This window comes from Lepisosteus platostomus, chromosome 4 (assembly GCF_059453375.1).
Source record: "Lepisosteus platostomus isolate fLepPlt1 chromosome 4, fLepPlt1.hap1, whole genome shotgun sequence".
Taxonomy (NCBI): Eukaryota; Metazoa; Chordata; class Actinopteri; order Semionotiformes; family Lepisosteidae; genus Lepisosteus; species Lepisosteus platostomus.
The window spans coordinates 7898267-7920017 of record NC_142614.1 but is presented as its reverse complement, the minus strand read 5'-3'; the positions used below and the strand labels follow the sequence as shown (position 1 = coordinate 7920017).

At 50.4% G+C, this 21751-nt stretch overlaps 1 protein-coding gene across 2 annotated transcripts in view; it reads left to right on the top strand.

Annotated features, from left to right (window-relative positions):
• The first annotated feature begins 2891 nt into the window (after positions 1-2891).
• The window catches only part of zbtb4 (zinc finger and BTB domain containing 4), a 38392-nt gene continuing 19532 nt past the window's right edge, over positions 2892-21751 (top strand). The window contains exons 1-2 of one of the 2 annotated variants that reach the window (XM_088628080.1): positions 2892-3047; positions 11839-11960. The gene's annotated coding sequence lies outside the window, so the exon portion shown is untranslated. Of the gene's footprint in view, positions 3048-11838; positions 11961-17545; positions 17960-21751 lie in introns of those variants that run through there. The other variant, XM_088628079.1, reaches the window with a different exon arrangement.

Here is a 21751-nt window from a genome sequence, read left to right as displayed (position 1 = left end):
CTTAAGAGAAGTCCTCATTGGTTGCAAAAATGATCAATTTAAATTAAACAAGTTAAACATTATTTCTCATGGCCATAAAAACAGCCACACACACAAACCCTTTTCAAGCTGCTTGTAAGTTCAAAACATCTACCGGTAATGCGTGGACCGAATGAGAATATGTTTACACAGCCTGAGTAACGAGCAAGACAAAATGCCGGACAATTTTTTTAATTTTATCAGTCCATGACGGACCGATATTTTAGGTCTATTTTAGATATTTTTAGGTCCGGGAAAAGGGAGGAGGTCTGGTCACCGTAGACTATGCGGCTACGTGCCTTTTTGTTTTAAACGGCTTTTGTGAGATGCCGGCAAGAGTACAGTCAAAAAAATACTTGCCTGTAAACAGTACCACACTCGCAGTGTATGTTGGCAATTCTATAAATAGACGTGTCTCCCTTCGCATACCGTAATTTACAACAATCTCAAAGCAAGGCAAACAAAATCGTTATATTTTGGCCTTGGCCAACTGTTACGGTTCCCTTACACTACACTAGAGAGCTGCCCGTTTTCGCCAAAAAAACACTATAATTCTTAACGTAGTTCAACAGTTTTAAAATAGATCATATCTGTAAATTATAATATTTCGCTCTTTATAATAGCAATTCGAAAAATTAATTGTCTAATTCGAAGGGGTCTGATGTTCTTTTTTCTGATGAGAACTGGACACAAAAAAATCGTGTATCGTGGGGAGGAGGAAGCCAAAACCCGTGGCGAAAAATAAACTATAATACCAGACGGTTTTAAAAGACGTAATCCTGTTTTGAATCACTAAAACGCTGTATACAGTCAATGCAGTATGTGCTGGATCTGCGTGTGGATTCAGTTTATACAGGAGACAGGAAATCGTTCCCTAATTTCCACTCCTGCCCCAGAAGCGAGGAAGAGTGAAGAGACGGTGACACATATTGCGAAACTGCCCCCTCTGTCGGACGGAACTGGTGGCGCTGTGTGGTGACATCAGCGCGATGAAATGAGAGGTACGGCAGTAATGACTGGAGTGGCGACCATCGCTTCAGAAAAACAGTAACACCCAGTGGTTATTGTAACGCACTGCCGGTGCTGCTCCGCGAGTTTTAGTGTCGAGTGTTACAGAAGATGGCCAATAACGTAAAACCTTGTGTAAATGTGCGATGTTTGTTTTAAGGTAGGTGTTTTGGTGAGATGTCCCTTGTCCCTCTCTGAAGCTGTACCCATTGAGCTGCCCGTTCAGAGCGAATGAGAATTTCGTGACGGCCATCCTCAGTGGTTTGTCTGTTGACTTTGAGCTATAAAAAGATCACAGCATTTCAATGTAAATACCCACTGAAGCTCAGCAGGAGTGAGCCTGGTAAATACGTGATCCCTGAACCCAGGCTTCTCTCCCTGCCTGTGTGTCTCATGGAGAGCAGGTTGGGGTCTGCGAAAAGGCAACTTCCTCATACAAGAAATTGTATATGGCCAATAAAGTGATGTAATCTCTGATCTAGTTCAGGTGGGTAGCTGTGTCAGCATGCGTAGGCTGCAAACGAGCAAGTAATAGGTTTATTCCATGCTGAAAAGAGAAGAAAGGAAACACAATGTTTCGGCCATGGGGCCTTCTTCAGGTGTGAGCAAGATCTCTGATCTTACCTTAATACCTGGAGGGGAGACCTCCTGGGAAAGCTAAGGTTGCTGCTGGAAGAGTTCTGAGTGGGGCGAGCAGGGGCCGCTCACCCTGCGGTCTGTATGGGTCCTAATGCCCCAGGACAGTGACGGGGATGCTATACTGTAAAAAGGCAGTGATCTTCGGATGAGATGTAAAACCGAGGTCCTGACTCTCCGTGGTCATTAGAAACCCCAGGGTGTTTCTCGAACAGAGCAGGTGTTCAACCCTGGCGTCCTGGCCAAATTTCCCCCTGGCCTTTACCAATCATGGCCTCCTAATAATCTACATCTCTGAACTGGCCCATCACTCTGTTCCACTCTGTTCTAGCCATTTTTTTATTTAAAAAAAGATTTTATTATGAGCCCTACCCTGTTTGGGAATGTAGACTCTCTAGGGCTCCTATGGGAGGGGTGGGGGGGGATGTGAGAGGCCTGCAGACCCTTTCCCCACTTGTGGGGGGGGGGCTCTTTGTAGTGTGCACACCCAAGTGTGACCCACAGGCTCTTGGCGACTGATCCCAGCCCCTGGGCTGGAGGAGCCCCTTCTCACGCTTGACGACCCGGGATCGAGCTGGCCGGCACCTGCTGTCCTGTGCCCAAGGACTCGGCCCCAACCCGAGCTTGTGGATGGGAACTGGCCAGCGCCCCCCCCCCCCCCCTCAAACCTATTTTTTTTCATGGCTGACTACCTTTGCATTGTCCGCACAGGCTTGACCAAGCACCGCCTGCGGAGACCGCCTCTCTGCGCCGGCGTGTCGGCCCGATCTCCAGTCCATTTCCTACGCCTGCGTGTCCGAACTGGGGCCCCTGTGGGTCCCGGGGGGACCGGCGTGCGTGTGCGGTTGTGGTTGTGGTGTGTAGTGGGGCACTAGCGTCCGTCTTCCTGCGGAAAGCAGAGGGAAAGAGGACGCCCTGCTTGGCAACGCCTGCTCGTGCTCTCTAAAACTTCTCTTTTTCCAGTTTTCCCAGGGAGACTGGAGGAAGGGGTGTGTGTGTCCCGAGGGTGGGGGCAGCCCCGGCACTGGGAGCACTCCTAGGTGCGTGAATTCCAGGAGGAGCCGCAGGCTCATCCTTTATCTCTTCCCTGCAGCGGCCTGGATGAGTCTGTGAGTAAAACTTTAAACCAGGAGCGGAGAGGGAGGGAGGGAGGGGGGAGAGGGAGGAGGGCACAGGCTCGCTGAGATGTGATGATGTCAGTACTTGCCTGGCTCTGGGTATGTGTTTGTGGGAGAGAGAGAGAGCAGAGCTGTGCTCTAGCACACTGAGAGAGAGAGAGAGAGTACCAGGAGCAGAGCATGCACAACACAAGGGAGAAAGGGACTCCATTTTGGGAAGGAGATTCCGGAGCCCTCCGTAAACGCATCCCGCTCCCCCATCGGAAGGTAAGACTCCGGCAGGGATGACAAGCGGATCGCCTGGCTCTGCACCTGCAGGCCAGGCCTGGGCCTTAGTGTGGTAGGTGGAGAAGCCGTGCCTGGCAGTTCTGCCTGCACTGTAGGCCTGGAACAGCTGTGGCAGAGATGCAAAGTGGGGGGGCTGTGTGTTGGGGGGGGGGGGTGTTGGAAGGAGGGGGTGCTGTAGAGGTGGGATACGTGCTGTTTGTGTGTGTCTGCGTTTTTACAGCGAGGAGGCTCGACTTTCAGAAGGGGTTTTAGAAAGAAACGACAGGGAGAACAGGAAAAAAAGGACCGATTGCTGCTGTCCTCCTCGTCCCGAGAGCTGGTGTGTGCCGCCAGTCGTGAGGATGCCCCTGTCTGTGCCCACCCCCACCCCCCCCGTCCTCCTCCCTCCGAATCACAATGCTCTGCCCCCCCCAGGCCCCGTCACAAACGGGCAGGAGAAGATGGGCAGCAGAAGATTGAGTTTCTTCCGAGCCGTTCTCTGCAGCGGCCTCCCCTTCTCGAGAGTCGCTTGCCATGCTGACTAACGGCTCCAGCAAAACCAGCCTCTGTCGTCCACCTCCTGGAGGGCTGCAGAAGGGAAGCCCAATAACGTTGCACAGTGCTCTGAAGCTTAAGACTGCGCGACACCAAAATGCGTCCCCTGCGCATTTCCTCGCCTTTCACCGTGGGGGCAGTGAAAGGAGTTTTTTCAGAGCCTTGTACGGGGACAGTTCCCGGCAGGAAATGGAACCTCTTATATGGCCCCTTCCATAATTGCCTACCAGGACCCTCAAATTGCTTCACAACTTAAATAAAACGGTGATGCGTTTCTGAGCTCACACATGCCTTGGGACAGCCGAATCGCTCTTGTTGGTCGAGTGCTCATTGTGAAAAGGAGCCGTATAAAATAAAATATAAAATAGTCAAGACAACCAGAGCAGGTTCAAGTAACTGCATTGAAATGTGTTCTGCAATTTGAACTCCCATCAATGGACAAGACTGGTGGTTAATCTAAAAGTTTTGCAGGGCTGTGACCAACCTGCCCCTTCTCCCCTTCTCATAGAGCAGTTAGTTTGGGGGTTTGGGGGTTTTATGACAGGGAGACACAGAGATAATGCGCCACCTACTGGTCTACCAGCAGTACCTCAGGTCACTGCAACAACCTGACTCTCAGCAGTGATCTCCCATCTTAGCACTGACCAGGCCCAGCCCAGAAGAGCTGATAACTGACTGCACTAGGGGGAGTGGGTGTGATCTGTCCGCTGGCAGTGTGCTTGGTAGGATTCACGTCTTGTAAGGTGAAACAGGAGGAAGCATTAGGCAATTGAAGACACTTCCATGTCAGAGCTCAGGGTGTTTATAGGAGGTGGCATCCTATACAGAGTAGCATGAAACACATGAAGCATTATAGCCCCTGACTGCCAGGGTGCCAGTCTGCCAGTTTCTTAAAGGAGCCATGCTTTGTTCAGGTTTCTTTTATAATTAATGCCTTGGCTGACTCAGGTGCCGTGATGCATGTTTGTGCCTGGAAGCACCTGCTCTTTGCACAGATACATAGAGCATTTCTGTTTCCTGTGCTGGCAGTTCAACAACTTTTGTGAGCTTTTTCGAAAGAAAAATAAACACATGATTTCATGCGTATCGCAGAGTCCAAAAAACTGAATTTTCCACTTGTGCGACTCAAGAAAAAGTTTCAGCCAAGGAGCCTGAGTTAATCCATACTTCAGCAGGAACTCAGTAGGAAATCAAGTCTTACAGCTGGTTTCAGTTCAGAATCACACTTGAGTCAAACTCCCACACAGTTGCTATATTATGAAGTCGTACGCTTATGACTAAGCAGGGTCAAAATGATTAGCCTCATTGCTTTGCGTTAAAATCCCTCGGTGGCTCATGCTGAGTTGCTGCCTCCCTCCTTCTCTTGGGTCTCTTCACTGGCCCACACTGCCTCCCTCCCTCAACTCTAACGTTTAGTCTGCACTGCCTCCTTCCCTCTCTCAACTGGCATGAACTGCCGTCCTCCCTCTAACCTGCACTGCCTCCCTCTCTTGACTCTAACCTTTAGCCCACACAGCCTTCCTCTCTCGCCTCTTACCTCTAACTCATACTGCCTCCCTCCCTCTCTCGTCTCTCATCGCTGCCCCGCGCTGCCTCTCTCCCTCTCTCGGCTCTAACCTCTAAGCCATACTGCCTCCCTGCCTCTCTCGGCTCTCATCGCTGGCCTGCACTGCCTCTCTGCCTCTCTCGGCTCTCATCGCTGACCTGCACTGCCTCTCTGCCTCTCTCGGCTCTCATCGCTGGCCTGCACTGCCTCCCTGCCTCTCTCGGCTCTCATCGCTGGCCTGCACTGCCTCTCTGCCTCTATCGGCTCTCATCGCTGGCCTGCACTGCCTCCCTGCCTCTCTCGGCTCTCATCGCTGGCCTGCACTGCCTCCCTGCCTCTCTCGGCTCTCATCGCTGGCCTGCACTGCCTCCCTGCCTCTCTCGGCTCTCATCGCTGGCCTGCACTGCCTCTCTGCCTCTCTCGGCTCTCATCGCTGGCCTGCACTGCCTCCCTGCCTCTCTCGGCTCTGATCGCTGGCCTGCACTGCCAACCCTCCTTTCACCCGGTGCTGTAGTTGTCAGTGTCTCCCAATCCCCTGGGCTCCAAGAAGTGGAGATTTGCTCCTGCACGTCACCAAAACATTTTTTTCCTGCGTGTTGCGCATCTCCTCTGGCTCGGTGCCACCGTCTCTCGCCATCTGCCCGGCTCTCCTGACGTAGTTTGCATGATTCTCTGCCTCTTTTCGTTGTGGCTGTTTTTTTCCCCTCTGTATCTCTCTCTCTCCCTCCCTCCCTCCCCGGTCCAGCATGCCTGAGTGGCTGCCTGGAGACGGAGAAGCTAATTAATTTGATTTAGTCTTTCTCCGAGGCAGCGGAAAAATCTGCCAGAACTGCCGCTATCCACCCCCCCCCCCCCCCTTCCCCACCTCCGCCCCCTCCCTGCAGATTTTCCGCTGATCGGCTCCAGTCTCCTGGCTTCTGCTTTCCCCTGCTGGCTTGTTATTTTTGGGTCTCTGCGCCTCGTGCTCTGTGTCGGGGAAGGGAAGCAGGGAAGGAGTTAGTGAGCCGTGCCCCGACGGGGGCTTGCCGTTGTCGCCGGTGAAGCGGGTCAGCAGGTTCGCCGGGGCTCTCTCCAGCGAGAAATTCCTGGTCGGCCCCCTGGTCTTGATCCAGCCTCCTCTCATCCCCAGTCCTTCCTTCCCTGCGGTTTCTCCGATGGCAGCCTCACCGCGGAATCCGCTGGCCTTTTTCTTTCTCACAAGAGCGGCGGTCTGGTTTGCATTAAAGCCTGCGTCTGGAGGCAGGGGCCTGCGAACGTGACGCGTCCATCTGCCCAGCGAGCGACCCAGAGGGAAAGGAAAAAGGCTTGGCGTCACTCTGTGGCGTGCTCTTCAGCTCAGTGCATCTCCCCCCTGTGGGGCTATCTTTTTATCTTACAGCGCCTCCCCCCACACACACAAACACACACTCCACACCTCTCTGCTCTGGGAGCTGGCGATTGGTAAAAGACCCCTGGCTCACCGCCATCACCTCCAGGAACCTGGACCCACGGGAGACTAGAGGAAGGCCCGCCACGCGGTTTCGTCAGGGCCAGCCGCCAGTTCTCACTCAGCACGTCCTGCTGGCATCAGCAGGAGGAGGCACACCTCTTTGCCTGGCAACGCGACAAGCCCGCAGGCGCATGGCGAGACACAAGGGGGCGCTGTTGCCCAGCAGGCCATGGATGAGTCTTGGCCGACTCAAGCCCACCCAGTCCCAGGAGTGAGCTGCCATTCACTCGGTCCTGATCATTAACTAATGATAAAGACCAGGCCGGAATAACCAATGTCCAGGCTGTGGGGCTCCACCTGCAGTGACTAGACCTCTCAGGAAGCAGTGTGTCCGACATGACACCATGCAAGCAGCATTTTCACATTCGTGCTATTGGGTACAATTTCACAGTGCTTTAATTTCCAAGATGTAATACACTGACGGCTTTTTTTTTATACAGTGGATGTATTCACTTAGTTGAATTTCTAAGCCAGCCGTGACCGGGATTCTCCGAGCAGGAGGGCACAACTGGCAGAGCAGCGCCACCAGCAGGTGGGCGTTAACCAGCCAGGGGCCTCTGGCATCTTGGCGAAACAGCACCTCCTACAGCTTTCCAGGCACCGGCTGGATTGCAATGATGTCAATCACCCTGAAGCCGGTGGTGTCCTGTGGCACTGTGGCCAACCTACGGCTCTGACAAGTGCTCTTGCTGCAGCAGGGTGCGTATGTGCAGGTCCTCAACGGGACTTGATTGCACATTTTGGACCGTAATAATAATTCATATTAATGATTCCAGCAGCTATATCACCTTGCAACTCACAACTGCGTGACGCTCAGCAGGTGTGAGTCTGGTCAGTACTTGGATGGGAGACCTCAGCTAAGGTTGCTGCTGGATGTGGTGGTAGTGGGACCAGTAGAGGGCGCTCACCCTGTAGTGTTGGTCCTAATGCCCCAGTAAGGGGAACACTCTACTGTAAAAAGGTGCCATCCTTTGGATTTGACCTAAAACCAAGGTTCTGACTCTCTGTAGTCATTAAAATCCCTGGTGTCCTGGCCAAATTTCCCCCCTGCCTTTTACCAGTCATGGCCTCCTAATAATCCCCATCTCTGAACTGGCTTCATCACTCTGTTGGGAACTCACTGGCGCACTTTGGCTGCCATCACGTCATCCAGGTGGGGCTGCACACTGGTGGTGGAGGGGATCCCCATTACCTGTAAAGCGCTTTGAGAGGAGTGTCCAGAAAAGCGTTGTATAAGTGTAAAGAATTATTATCAGTGATAACAAGAACTTTGAAACTTATTATGGCAAAAAGCCTTTTTGCTTCAATATGCCACATAATGCACATAATGACAAAATGCTCCAGCTCCATGATAAATGAATTATTGAGCTGAAGGTTCAGAAATTCAGAAGTACCCTCTCACCAGTTCTAGCGCTCCGTCGTTGTCGTCAGAGGGAACACGACCCATTGGAGGAACACGCACACAACATGAAACAGATGATCATGCAGAAACACTTCACAGCAAGCTTGAAAGTAATGAACACACAAAGCAACGTGTGATTTCCCGCAGAGTTTGTGTGTGCAGTGCGTATAATGACCTTTCTAAGCAACACACACGTTTTCAAAGTGACAGATTTAAGATTCTTGCATATTTTATTTTAAACGCATGATCCTTATCTCTAAGTACACGAGGTAGTAAATTACAGAAATGTGTGCATATACAGTATTTGCATATACACACACATATACCTTCACATCTGCTGCGTACAGGCATTGAGACATTTATATGCCTTTGCAGATTGGAACTCTATCACATTTTGAAGGTGTGATGTAAAATGAAAGTTAAAGTCATGTTATACAGTTCTACTCAGCAGCACAAAGTAAATGGAGGAGCAAACCCAGATTGTGCACAGGAGCCTCAGACGTGTGCGGTAGACTGTTTGTGTCAATACCAGCTCCGGGGTGAGCGCTCTGTGTGGAAGGGGGAGCTCCGCGCGCTGGCCGGCCTCGGGAGTGGACGCGCTGAGCGGGGCTCTCATCGGGGACAGGCTTTCGCCTCGTTTGAAATGCAGATCAGCACCGCGGAACGGGAAGTGCACTGGACCGTAGCCGCGGCCCCTTTATCTGCGGCGAGGCCCTCTTCAGGGGAGCAGGTGGTCGCCCCCCCCCCCCCACGGAGAGCCCGCTTTGAAAGCCCCCGCCCCCCCCCCCCCAGACACCCAATCCTGTTGATCGTTGCGCTCAGAGCTGCCTGGGGCCCCCCTGGCCTGTGTCTGTCCTCCGCTGACTGCCTGCACAGCTCCCCCGCCCCCCCACATCAGCTTCGATATCAGCCCCGCTGCAGGGGGGCGCTGTTCTCTTTGCTGACGGGAAGGGTACCTTCTGTTACACGGAGTGTCCTCTTTTTGCATTCGCTTAAAATCAAATCCCAGAAGGATGAACACCCTCAACCTGGAACAACGAGTCCCCTTTGGTCGACAAAAATGTATGAAGGAACGCCCCCACCCCAGCTCACAGGAGGATGACAGCCCTCGCCTACATCATGCATGCTTCCTGTCATTATTTCCTTCTGTACAGAGCTTACACTTATATAGCGCTTTTCTGGATGCTCCACTCAGAGCGCTTTACAGGTAATGGGGACTCCCCTCCACCACCACCAGTGTGCAGCCCCACCTGGATGATGCGACGGCAGCCATAGTGCGCCAGAACGTTCACCACACATCAGCTCTCAGTGAGGAGGAGAGCAGAGTGATGAAGCCAGTTGAGAGGGGGATTATTAGGAGGCCATGATTGGTAAAGGCCAGAGGGGAAATTTGACCAGGACACCACAGTAAAACATCTACTTTTTTCAAGAAACTTGCTGAAATTTTTTATCATGACAGAAGATCAGGGCATTGCTTTTACGTCTCATCCAAAGGACGGCGCCTGTTTACAATATAGTGCCCCCCTCACTATACTGGGGCATTAGGACCCACATAGACCGCAGGGTGAGCGCCCCCTGCTGGCTCCACTAACACCTCTTCCAGCAGCAACCTTCGTTTTTCCCAGGAGGTCTCCCCTCCAGGCTCACACCTGCTGAGCTCCAGTGGGCTGCCAGCTGTGAGCTGCAGGGTGAAAGGCTACTGACAGGTCATCGCAAGAGGAGGAGCACACAGCCCTGGTTCAAGGTTGGTGGAAAATGTGGTGCAGCCCAGCGAATGGCGTGGGAGCGAATTGCAGAATTTGCCAGTCATCTCAAAATGTATTTTGGCAGCCTTTTTTGGAATGGGAGCACCCCCTTGGCTTATCACGACCATTAATCCTGAGCCTAATTGTAGAAGCAGATGAGTCACCCTGAGCGCCGCAGTCAGAGTGAGAACCAGAGCGTGGTGTCTCACTTCCTCCCGCTGCAGAGCAGCGATTTCACGCCGGGCCTTCTGCAGGAGGGCGGGAAGAGGGAAGAGACGGGGAAACGGAGGTTTGATGAAGAACCCCCCCCCCCCAGAAAATAAAGAAAAAAATCATTTCAAAATACAGTTTACACAAAGGGTGCCTGGGAGCTCAGGTGTGCCAGCTGCCTGGCCATCCTTGTTTCCTTCGGGAATCTCTCGTTTCTGGGTTTTAAGGCAAGATTGCTAGAGAGGAGTCGGATCCCCCAGTTTCTTTCCCTGCCTCCAGCCTGAGCCCGGGCTCGGCTGTCCGGGCCAGCAGCGGTGGGGTGTAGGGTCTTGGAAGGGCGAGGCTCAAGGCACCCCCCCACCCCCAAACGGAACGGCCGAGTGGAACCCAGCTCGCTCTTCGGGGGGTGCCGGTGACACCAGGGCTCCAGCCTCTTCCCGATCGCACGGCACCTCCCAGGGGCCTCCGGACTCGGAAGAGCCAGGGCCTCGTCAGCAGGGCGCTCTCCAGAGCTACCGAGCAGCTGCCTGGCGCTGGGGGCGAGGGCAAGGTGACAGGCGACATGTTCAGTTCGTGTTCAGGTCCTTGTAGATGTGCGAGGTCAGTGTGCAGCACAGTGCCAGATAACTGCGAAAAGCATAAAACCCCGCTCACCAGTGTGAAGGTGTTGTACGGCCGGCGCTGAGGAAACTATCGCGGAGGAAGGTGTTGCTGACCTACTTCAGCCCTCAGGCTGACTGATGGGGTGCGTGCGCTTGTGGCCTGGAAAAAAAAACGCCGCCACCGAGCCCATCTGGCTCAGACCCGGTCCGTGCTGGTACCGCGGCCCTGTGGCCCAGTGCGGGTTGTGCAGCAGGGCAGCTGAACACCAGACTGCCGCGGGCCTGATGTGCAGCACATGTGGTTATTTTGATGGTGAGGTGCGAAAAAACGCATTTTCCATTCTTGGCTCTGCTGAAAGCTGCTGCATTGAATTTAGGTCAACATTGTCAGCTGCAGGAATGAGAAAAGTACACACGTATTTACACACGTACCTGTAAGTCCGGCCACCTTTGTTGTGCACGCTGCAGGGTTCATATAAGCTCTCAGTTGCTGTAGCACGCATTGTGATGCACGATGAATCAAAAGTGGTAGAGTACAGGGGAAAAGCAGTCAAATGCAATAAAGTACATTAAGATCACTATGTTAAACAGAGTAAAGTGGATTTTAGCACCTCGAAAGCATAATAAAGCACAGTACATATAGTGAACTACAGTGGAAACATAGTGAAAACAGAGTAAAGTGCAGTAAAGCACACTGAAATCACTGTGTCAGTGGGGATTCCCTTAACAGAATTTGTTGTTTTTTTCTCCAGTGCGAGACGTTACTTGTTTCTTTGCTGTGCAGCTCAAAACAGCCACCTCAACAAACTGTGTTTTTGGCATTTTAGAGCTGTCCCTAAAATGCGCTGGGGCTGCTCTTGCTGGAGCTTAAATAGTGAACTCTTAATGCGGATCGCCATATTCATCGTCCCCGCCCTCGATCAAAGCCAGTCAAGAGCTGATCACTGTCCGTGTTTTGTTTGGGACAGTCTTTGTTAATCATTATTCATCTACAATATATTATATACTCAAGCTAGGCACCATACTACATTATACGCTGCAAAAACAGCAGCTGCACACCAAATAGTTATAAAAGCAATTAACAACATTTTTCGAGCTGTGGAGTTTTCTGCAGGAGAAATTAAGCAAAGAGGAACAAATGTGCCCTGGAGGAAAACCCTCAATTACCCCAAAAATGTGGAGGTAGAGGGAACAGATTGGTGTGGGCCGATGGCTGACGTTTTCTGTCCTGTGCTTTTGCAGAAGCGCGTGTAGGAGGGGGCCGTGAATGGGGAACAGCCTGTCCCGTGCGCAGGGCGATCGGTGCGCCTGCAGCCCACCCAGACGCCCCAGGCCCTCGCTGTGAGCCCATCACAGGATTCCAGGTCAGCACTCCTCTTTTCACCTGTCAATGATGATCTAGAAACTGAAGAGCACTGATACTGTATGTCAAAAGTAAGCTGCAGGGACTGGTGTCAGGCATGTGGTCGCTGTCTGGTGACTCGAGCCCTGTGTCGTCATGCAGTGGCCTGTCGGTCACTGGTGGAGAAGGATGCAGGACAGGTCAGCTGTGGCTGGAGACTGATTGATTAAAGGCGGGGGAAAATAAGGGATTTATACCTTAAAGAGCGGCCTTGTTTCACTAAGGGCTTTCCCTCAGGTGCTCAGATGGGTCAGTCTGTGTTACCCTGCCTCGATTTAGGTCCAGCGGTCTATTTTCCTGCAGTACAAATTGATTTGTGTTAATGCTGCCAAATGCAGTTCAGGTCAAATTGGGAAACTGCATCTAAGCTAACATTTAAAAGACTGTAAACCGTGTCTGTTCCATCCTGCAATGTCTCTTGATAGTTTCAAACCGTTATACATTTGCAGTGCAAATTGTAAAAGCCCCCCCACCCTCCCCCATTGATGTCAATGTGCACCTTATGGAATATGTAGAACAGAAACAGTCTCCAAAATCGGTGGTGAAATGTTCCCTTGGGACTGATTTTAGAGTGACACAGGTTCATTTGTGTTTGTGGTGGTCCAATTCCCTGTGCAACTCTGATATCCTTCCCCCTCCTCTGACTCACTCCCTTTCCGCCCCAAGGGGTCTAGTGGGAAGCCTGGTGCTTATCTGGGACAGGCATAGCTGTGGCACCAGGGAACCAGCAGCACAGGCACAGAGCCTTGCCGTGATGCACACAGTGGGGTGTAAAACAGGTAACGAAGTAGCAGGGAGCCTCAGTCTGTTTCTCCTGAGGGAAGGGAAGTGCAGCTGAGTATTAGATCTTGTAGTGGCTTCACATACTCTGTATATGCCCTATATATGCTGTCATTTGCATATCGCTGCATACACATTGCATAAGTATGAAGAGGAAAACGTTTGATTTTAAGGAGACAAAGCTAAAATCAGCCCCATCTCAGTGGCCATTCCACAGACACACACACAGAACACTTTCAAACAGCTGTGTGGCCGACTCCATGGGCAGGGAGCTTAAACAGCAATGGCAACCACCAAGTAGCTAATTGTTCAGCCAATGAGATGAGGGCATTACTAATGCTGCATGCAGATTTGTAACGCACACTGTTCTTTCTCTCAGATTTGTAATGGGTCTGTTTGTCTGTAGTCCCCTATTTGTGCAGTGGGAGATCTTCCAGTTTCCAAACATATATAATTGCTGCAAAACAGAAATAAATTATATTTCATCATTGAATTATGTTTTCACTGTAGATCTGATAGTTCTTGCTACAGACACGAGTCTTTTGGACATTTGTTTTGTTTGCCTCGCTCAAACTCCAAACTTTACCCTGACTTGCTTCTCTTAACTCTCTTTAATTTTCCAAAGCACCATCCCTCGGCAATTTAAAAAACATTCCTTTCCGCATGAAACCCCTAAGTCGTTGGTGATCCATTAAGATTTGCAAGTGAAATATCATTCTGAAAGGAGTAGCTCCCCACGGCCCCCCAGTCAGATGGAGTACGTGATTATCCGGCGTCGGTTCACTTTGAAAGGTGAGCGTTTGAAAATCTGTCGGAAGCGAGCCAGCCTGCTGCGGGCCGTTTTCCTGGCGGGGCTGGCGCTGATCTGGGTGGCCGAAAGCTGTGTGTGTGTCCTCGCTGTGCTGTCCTGTGTGTGCGTGCTCTCACCGCTTAAGGCCTGGCCGATCGCTGACTCCCCGTTTGTAAGTCTTCATTGTTTGCTGGCTGTAGATGCACTCCGTCAATAACAGTCTAAAGCCTGCCCCCCCCCCATCCCAAACCCCCCCCCCCTCCGTCCCTCATCTCCAAACACTCCCTCACTAAAAGAGAAAGAGCGAAAGAGAGGAGGAAAGGACAAAAAAAAGGGCTGAAAGAAGTTGTTCCAAAGCACGAGAGGTCAGGGAACAACACGGAATCCAAATGTGGTTCCCATGGAGACGGGCTCGCTGGTATACAAAGGGAGAGAGAGAGGACGGCCATGGGGGGGGGGTGGGGGGGGTAGGTACTGCAGTGAGAGAGCAAGAGACAACACACAGCGAATGGAAGGAAGTCAGAATCAAAAAAAGCTTCCAGAAAATTCCTTCCACCCCCCCCCCCACCCCCTACGTTTCCCTGTTCCGCTGGCTGCTGCTCTCTCTGCCTTTCCAAGGCGGAGAGCCAGGAAGGAGCCTGCCCGGCTGGCCGTCGGGCTCGGGGTCACTCGGACAGGGCCTGGCGACCGGCCCGCCTGTCCCGGGAGCCGCGGGGTTCTGTGTGGTTCTGCACCTCTAGGCCCGGCCGAGGCGCTCGCTGCTGGCGGGTGGGTTAGCCAGAGAGCTCAGGCCCAGAGCTCCAGGGCGGGGATGTGGGGGGGGGGAGTCCGTTCACACACACAGAACAAACGCAGGGAGCTAGACAGCCTTTATTCCTCAGTCCCTCTGCAACAGGACATTCCACAAGCTGCATCCTTCAAAATCAGCCTTTTCCAGAAAGAAATCCATGCTGGCTGAGCCCCGATTCCTTTCAGATGCACCTGATAGGAGAGTGTGGAAAACCACCCAAAATAAGTGAATCGACTCATTGGGAAGCTCGTCAGAGAAAGTGGAAAAGCACAACGAAAAGAATCCCGAACAGCCTGTCTCCATCGGTGACAGATAAAGGTACACACATGCGCTGGAAGATAGTTGCATTCTTGTCTAGGAGGATTTTTAAAAAGTGTGGTAGTATAGGGCGTTAATAGAGGTAGTTACGTAGAACACGGACAGAACTGCTTGATGAGGCAGTGAGTTCTGATATGCTGTCTTGCAACACGTCATCAGCATACTGTGAGCGGACACATACTTTATGACAATGTACTGACCGGAATCAGAATATAGATAAAATATATAAATATATAACGTCATAGTCTAGACCTAAGACCTAGACCTAGAATCTAAAAGGACAGTCTTGAAAAGAGCCTAAATATATAAAGTGTAGCCTGAAATAGATTTCTAGAAAGACCTGGAACAGGGCTGCAAAATTTACCATTAGCTGGGGCTCTAGAATCTAAAACGTAGACTAGGACAGGACCTTCTATACAATGTAGACTGGAACTCTTGAATATAAGGCCACATTAGACCATGGATCTAAAATCTGAAAAGGCTGGTCTAGACCAAAGTCATAGATTATAGAAGTCATTCTACAACAGGGCTCCAGAATCTATAGACTGCTCTGCAACAGGGCAGTAATAGGCTGGCCTCAAAATAGGCCCTAGAAAATTAGTGCTAGTCTATACCGGGAGATTGGAAATAGGAGATTTCAAGGTTTGTAGGATGTTTTACATAGAGATCCAGTGAGAAATGTCCATTGACACTAGTTAAGGAAGTGATTGGTCCAGTTGAGCCACTGAGAGCTTAGCTGGGTTGAAGACCAGAGGTTTCCTTGGCCCTACAAGATGAAGATGAAGGAGGACAGACCTCTGGGCGAGCAGCTGTATGAGAATCAGTGCTGCATTTGGCAATGCTGTGGCTTTGCACTGGGCTGAGATGGTTGTGGACTGTCTGGATCTCAGCAAACTGAGGCAGGAGCACTTTGAGGATCTGGATCCGGATCTTCTTCCCTACAAGGCCTCTAGATATCCCAGTACAACTAAACAGGACCAAATGATTTGATTTCTAAGGGAGGCTGAAATGGATTGTTAAGCAGCAGGCTGTTGCATTGAGTTTTCTGCAGCGTGCAATCATTACTGTTTTTACTGTTTTTTTCCTTATCTACAGTGATCACAGGCATGCTTGAAAAATAGCAGTGTTCACTGTTGTCCTTGTGAGAATCCAGTCCAGACCTGTTCAGTCTGTCCCCCTTAAATTAGGTGCTAAGGCAGCTGGTGAGGCACGTTCCTCCATCTGATCTGACATGCAGTGGGGCTGCTGGCACAGAACTGATGCCCACGTCACCCAGGCTGGTGCTACACATTTGAACTTGTACGTTGACCATGTGTGCAGTCCCAGAGCATGAGACCTCAATTACTTAATTAATTTTAACTTAATTAATTGTTGTTTATTGGGCGGCAAATTGGCACAGTGGTTAGTGTTGCAGTCATGGAGTGCTGCGGCCCAGGGTTCAATGTCTGGAGTGCTGTCTGTGAGGAGTTTGTATGTTCTCACCTGGCTTGTGTGGGTTTCCTTCGAGTGCTCCGGTTTCCTCCCACAGTCCAAAGACATGCTGGTAGTTTAATTGACTTTTGGGAAAGCTGGTGTGAGTGTGTGCGTGTCTGTGTTTGTATCAGTGTGTGTCCTGGGATGGACTGGCGTCCTGTCCATGGTGTGCCCTGCCTTGCACCTGTTGCCTGCCAGGACAGGCTCTGGCTGCCCCATAACCCTTTATTGGATAAAGTGGTGAGAAAATGGGTGGATGTTATTTCTTATATGCATTGTAAAAGCCCTTACCATATACCATATAATATAATACTATGTGCGGTCCATTAGCTGACAAAAGGCTGTAGAGAACATTAAATATGATCTGTTCCAAGAATTGAAGACGTGTCACTTTACACAATGAGTAGTGGCTGTCTGAAACACCCACAACATCATCTACACTGCTTTTCTTAGATCCTTTGAGAGGTGCCCACGTGGGGAATTACCTTAGTAAATTCAGGAGTCTGAAACTCTAGTTTCACCGTATTTTTGCTGTGCTTTACCGTAACAAATATTTAGAAGATATGCTTACGACAGTACACCATGCTGTGCCCACACACCGGTGCTGTAAAGGCACAAGGAAGGAAAATTTATAGCTACAGGGAAACCCAGAAAAACTAGAGTGAAACCCTGGTGCACAAAATCTAGTGGTAGACTCTGTCGGGTGAACATTCGTAAGGTGTCCACTTGCTACTGCGAAACCAAAACAGCAGTATAAGACCGTCATGACTGATTATTCGCAAAACAAGTCTGCCAGAGTGTAAACCTTGTACTTGAGGATTATCCTGGAAGAGCCTGTTTTTTTCTGAGAGTAGGTGGTACATGCTTGTATTCATTGCGTGTCTGAGCACTTAAACTGGGACCAAAAAGCCGAAATCTCGGACTAGAGAGGACTCCAGTTTGACAGCTCTGGTCTTTCTCCATCGTGTAGGGGGGCCGGGGGGGTCATGAAGGACACCCTACCATCTCATCTGTTACTATTCCTCCTTTCCTTTCTGAAGCAGAACCTTCCCTTTTTTTTAAAGGGAGGTGATGCATGTCTTGTCCTCTCCTTCCCCTTCTCTCCGGGGGTAGATGATCTCATCTCTCTCTTTCTCTTCTGGTGAGTTCATCCCTCACATCACCCAACCCCAGAAAAAAAATCTTTCAACTTTTGCAAAAAGTCGCTGCAAAGAGATTAGGAGTCCTTCCCCCTTTTCTTGTCGTTCTAGACTGGCTGACACTTTTTTCCTCTCATCTCTCTCTCACCCTTCTCCCTCGTTTGAACAACAGTTCTTCTCTCCTCCCTCCCTCTCTCTCTCGCTCTCCCTCACTCTAATTTAGGGAACAGTACATCCCTCTCGACTGTCTCTCTCCCCCTGGCTCTCTCTCTCTCTCTTCACTCTCTCTCTCTCTGTGTCTGTGTGTGTGAGTGTGCTAGAGAGCGTGTGTGTGTGTGAGCGCTCAGCTAAGCTGGCATCGCTCCTGTTTGTTTTCAGCCATTTTGGGGCTGCCAGTGCCTGTAACAAACTGCTAAATGGCTGCCTCTCTCTATCTGTGAGCAGTTCAGCCTTGCAATTCTCTTTAAAAAAAAAAGGCCAGGAGGGGGAGAGGAGGAAAAGATAAACGAGAAAAAAAGAAAGAAAAAGAAACTAACTAACTAACCGCTGAGACGCTGTCAAGGCCAACTACGAGAGTCAGCAAAACTCAGTTAACTGTAGTCAGCTCTTGCACTGTTAGTCTACACAAGCTGAACTGTGGAGAACTGAGATGCTGCTCCAGATTTCAAGAGGTATGTAGTCTTACTGTTTATCAACTTGCTGCAATGGAGAGAGGGAGAGAGAGGCAGGCAGAGAAGCTATTGCGTCTGGCCCTAAGCTGGGTTTATTATTTTTTCATTTCCATTTTTTTTTAGATCCTCCCTGCCTCGTTCTTGCTTTTCTCTCTTTTAAATGTTTCCAGTGCCATCTCGCTCCTCGGAAAAAAAAAAGAAAAAAGAAAACAAGCTTTGTGACTTGTGACGAGCGCTCGGATCGGATGCTGGCTTGCTCTTTGAAATTCTGACTTGTTCTGGTGATGATGATGATGATGATGATGATGATGGTGATGATGGTGGTGGTGGTGGTGATTTTTATATTTCGCAAGGCCCCCCCCCCACCCCCCTCCACTGCACAAAGCCCCCTCTTCTAGGACATTTAATCTTTCGAGCGCCGAGTCAGTTCACAATAATAAAAATAGCAATGGCAGTATTTTTTTTTAAAATAAGAAAATCTTGTTTTGGACATTTGGATCGCTTTCTGCCTGGTTTGGCTGAGGAGGAGGAGGAGGAGGAGGAGGAATGCGCACCAGCAAAATTGTTAAAAGTGTGTCAAGTTTTCTAGCGGATCTCCATGGTTTGCTGGCTTCTTTTTTGACCCTCGCCCCACGAAAACAGGTTTAATTGCTGAAGGAGAAAGGTTCTTCAAACCCCGAATAGGGGAGGCACATAAGCATCTGTGCTCCCCCCCCAGTTATTTTTATCTCAGCAACCTGTAGTTAATGCAGTTAGCAGTTCCCCTTTTCCCCCTTTTTTTCCTCTCGATCAGCAGCTGTTGCAAACTGCGTGTGACAGCGTCACGGGCTCTGTCGGTACGCCCCGCTGCAGGACAGCGGACAGGCTCAAGACAAGCCCTCATGCGAGCCAGCCGCTCTGTTCCGCGGTTAAAAGCAACTCAGCTGGTGAGACGAGGGAAGACTGAGGTCGAAACGTGCATCGCCTGGCTCACCTCACTGAATTTATGACGTCATGATTGGGGATGACAGTGGGGGGGGGGGGGGTATTTGGTAATATTCGGCACCCCCTCCTTCCCCATAACAATCTCTCCCAACCACACCTCCACCCGCCCTCCCCCCTGCACCTCACTACCGGCCCTCCTCGCCCCGGCCTTTCCGAAGACCAAAGTCGAAACGTTTGGCAGCTCCTGACACTTCCTCTTGCCGCCTGCTTCAGGAAAACGTTTGGCTCCTCTTTCAAAAGAAGAGTTCTGGCAAAACTTTTCACCCCCACCCCACACCCCTGAAGGGAGCCTAAGGCAGATTTTATCTCTTGTTAATTTCCTGTTATTGTAGTTGTCTCACGATGTGCACCCTGCTGTGTGCGATCCGGGGCGCGTCTCTCTTTCTCTCTCTCACTCTCTCTCATTTTCGCTCGCTGTTTCTGCCTTTCGTGGTCATTTGCCGTGAAAGCTCAATTTGCCTTAAAAAAAAAAGCCATTTGCTTCTTCTCCAAGGCAGTAGTTATGGTGGGGAAGCCAATTAACGCTGCGCACTGTTCTCGAGCCTATTGCATGCTGTAGCCTGCTCACGCTGACACATGTTCCCCAACCCTGTTCCCACAGAGTCAGCCTTGAGCCTGGAGACATGATTTTACTGAAATGCTTACAAAAATATTCTGCGGCTCCTCTAAAGGAAACTCCGATGGCCTTTTCTTCTGCTGTTTCTTGTTGTCCATGAAGAAAATACACAAACAGCCCAAGTCAGGATGTTAAAGAACTTTAGTGTTTAATTTTGACCATTTGTTATGCAAGCGGACTAAAAAAGCTACTTGAGAATTTGTTTTGAAAAGTGTGCTGCACAATGTAGTCACCCACTTCATGATAGCAGAATGCACTAAGCCAAAGGACATGCGCAAATATGCATGGAACAGGCTCTCTGGTATAGATCGTTTTGCTGAATGGGTTGAATTTTTACTCTTCCTACTTGTTAATAACAAAATATAAATAATAACAGAACAACTGTAGATTGCTGTGACTGGACTATGTCAGTGTACTCCAACAGGAACTGTAAGAGTCTAGAGCCCTGTGACTGGGCTGTGTCAGTGTACTGGACTCCTCAGGTACTGTAAGAGTCTAGAGGCCTGTGACTGGGCTGTGTCAGTGTGCTGGACTCTTCAGGAACTGGTAAGAGTCTAGAGCCCTGTGACTGGGCTGTGTCAGTGTGCTGGACTCCTCAGGGACTGTGAGAGTCTAGAGCCCTGTGACTGAGCCGTGTCAGTGTGCTGGACTCCTCAGGGACTGTGAGAGTCTAGTGCCCTGTGACTGGGCTGTGTCAGTGTACTGCACTCCTCAGGTAATGTAAGAGTCTAGAGTCTTGTGACTGGGCTGTGTCAGTGTGCTGGACTCCTCAGGGACTGTGAGAGTCTAGAGCCCTGTGACTGGGCTGTGTCAGTGTACTGGACTCCATAGGGACTGTGAGAGTCTAGAGCCCTGTAACTGGGATTTTTTGGGGGGTTTACCTTACTTGGATCACAACAATCTAGAAAACTGTGAATGCGTTTAGGCATTGAGACTCTAAGACTCTAGAAGATTAAGGATCTGAGCTAAAACAGCATAGTCCACATAGATGATAAGATTCTAGACCACTGCAACTGAGTTGTGTCAGTGTACAACAATTGAATGATAAGAATCTAGAGCACTTGGACCAGGCTGTATCACTGTGTGTGCACTCTATGAACAATAACATTCTAGAGAACTGGGATTGGGCTTTTTCAGTATACTCCACTCAAATGATACCAGTCTAGAGTACTGAGAATGGGCTATGTCAGTGTAGTCCACATGGGAAAAAAGGAATCTAGAGGACTAGGGATGGGGCTCTGAGTGTATTCTACACAGACTTTAAGAATCTAGACCACGGTGACTGCTCTGTGTTAGTGTACTCCACATTGATAAGAATTAAGAGCACTGTGCCTGGGCTTTGTCAATGTACTGTGCTTTAAAGATAACTAGAGCACTATGATTAAACTTTGCCAGTGTGCTCTGCATGTGCAATAAGAATGTAGAGAGCTGGGACTGGGCTCGCTCAGTCTGCTCAATATGACTGTGAGATTTTAGAGTCCTGGGACTGGGACGTGTGGAGTGTACTCCACTTTGATGGTAAGAATCTCGAGCACTGTGATTGTGCTGCATCATGGTACTGTATATGGATGATAAGAACTTGGGAGCACTGTGATTGAGCTTTGTTTGACAATACTCCTCTTTGACAATAACAATCTAGAGCACTGTGACTGGGCTGTGTCAGTGTACTGGACTCCACAGGGACTGTAAGAGTCTAGAGCCCTGTGAATGGGCTGTGTCAGTGTCCTGGACTCCACAGGGACTGTAAGAGTCTAGAGCCCTGTGACTGGGCTGTGTCAGTGTGCTGGACTCCACAGGGACTGTAAGAGTCTAGAGCCCTGTGAATGGGCTGTGTCAGTGTCCTGGACTCCACAGGGACTGTGAGAGTCTAGAGCCCTGTGACTGGGCTGTGTCAGTGTCCTGGACTCCACAGGGACTGTAAGAGTCTAGAGCCCTGTGACTGGGCTGTGTCAGTGTACTGGACTCCACAGGTACTGTAAGAGTCTAGAGCCCTGTGACTGGGCTGTGTCAGTGTGCTGGACTCCACAGGGACTTTAAGAGTCTAGAGCCCTGTGACTGGGCTGTGTCAGTGTCCTGGACTCCACAGGGACTGTAAGAGTCTAGAGCCCTGTGACTGGGCTGTGTCAGTGTACTGGACTCCACAGGGACTGTAAGAGTCTAGAGCCCTGTGACTGGGCTGTGTCAGTGTGCTG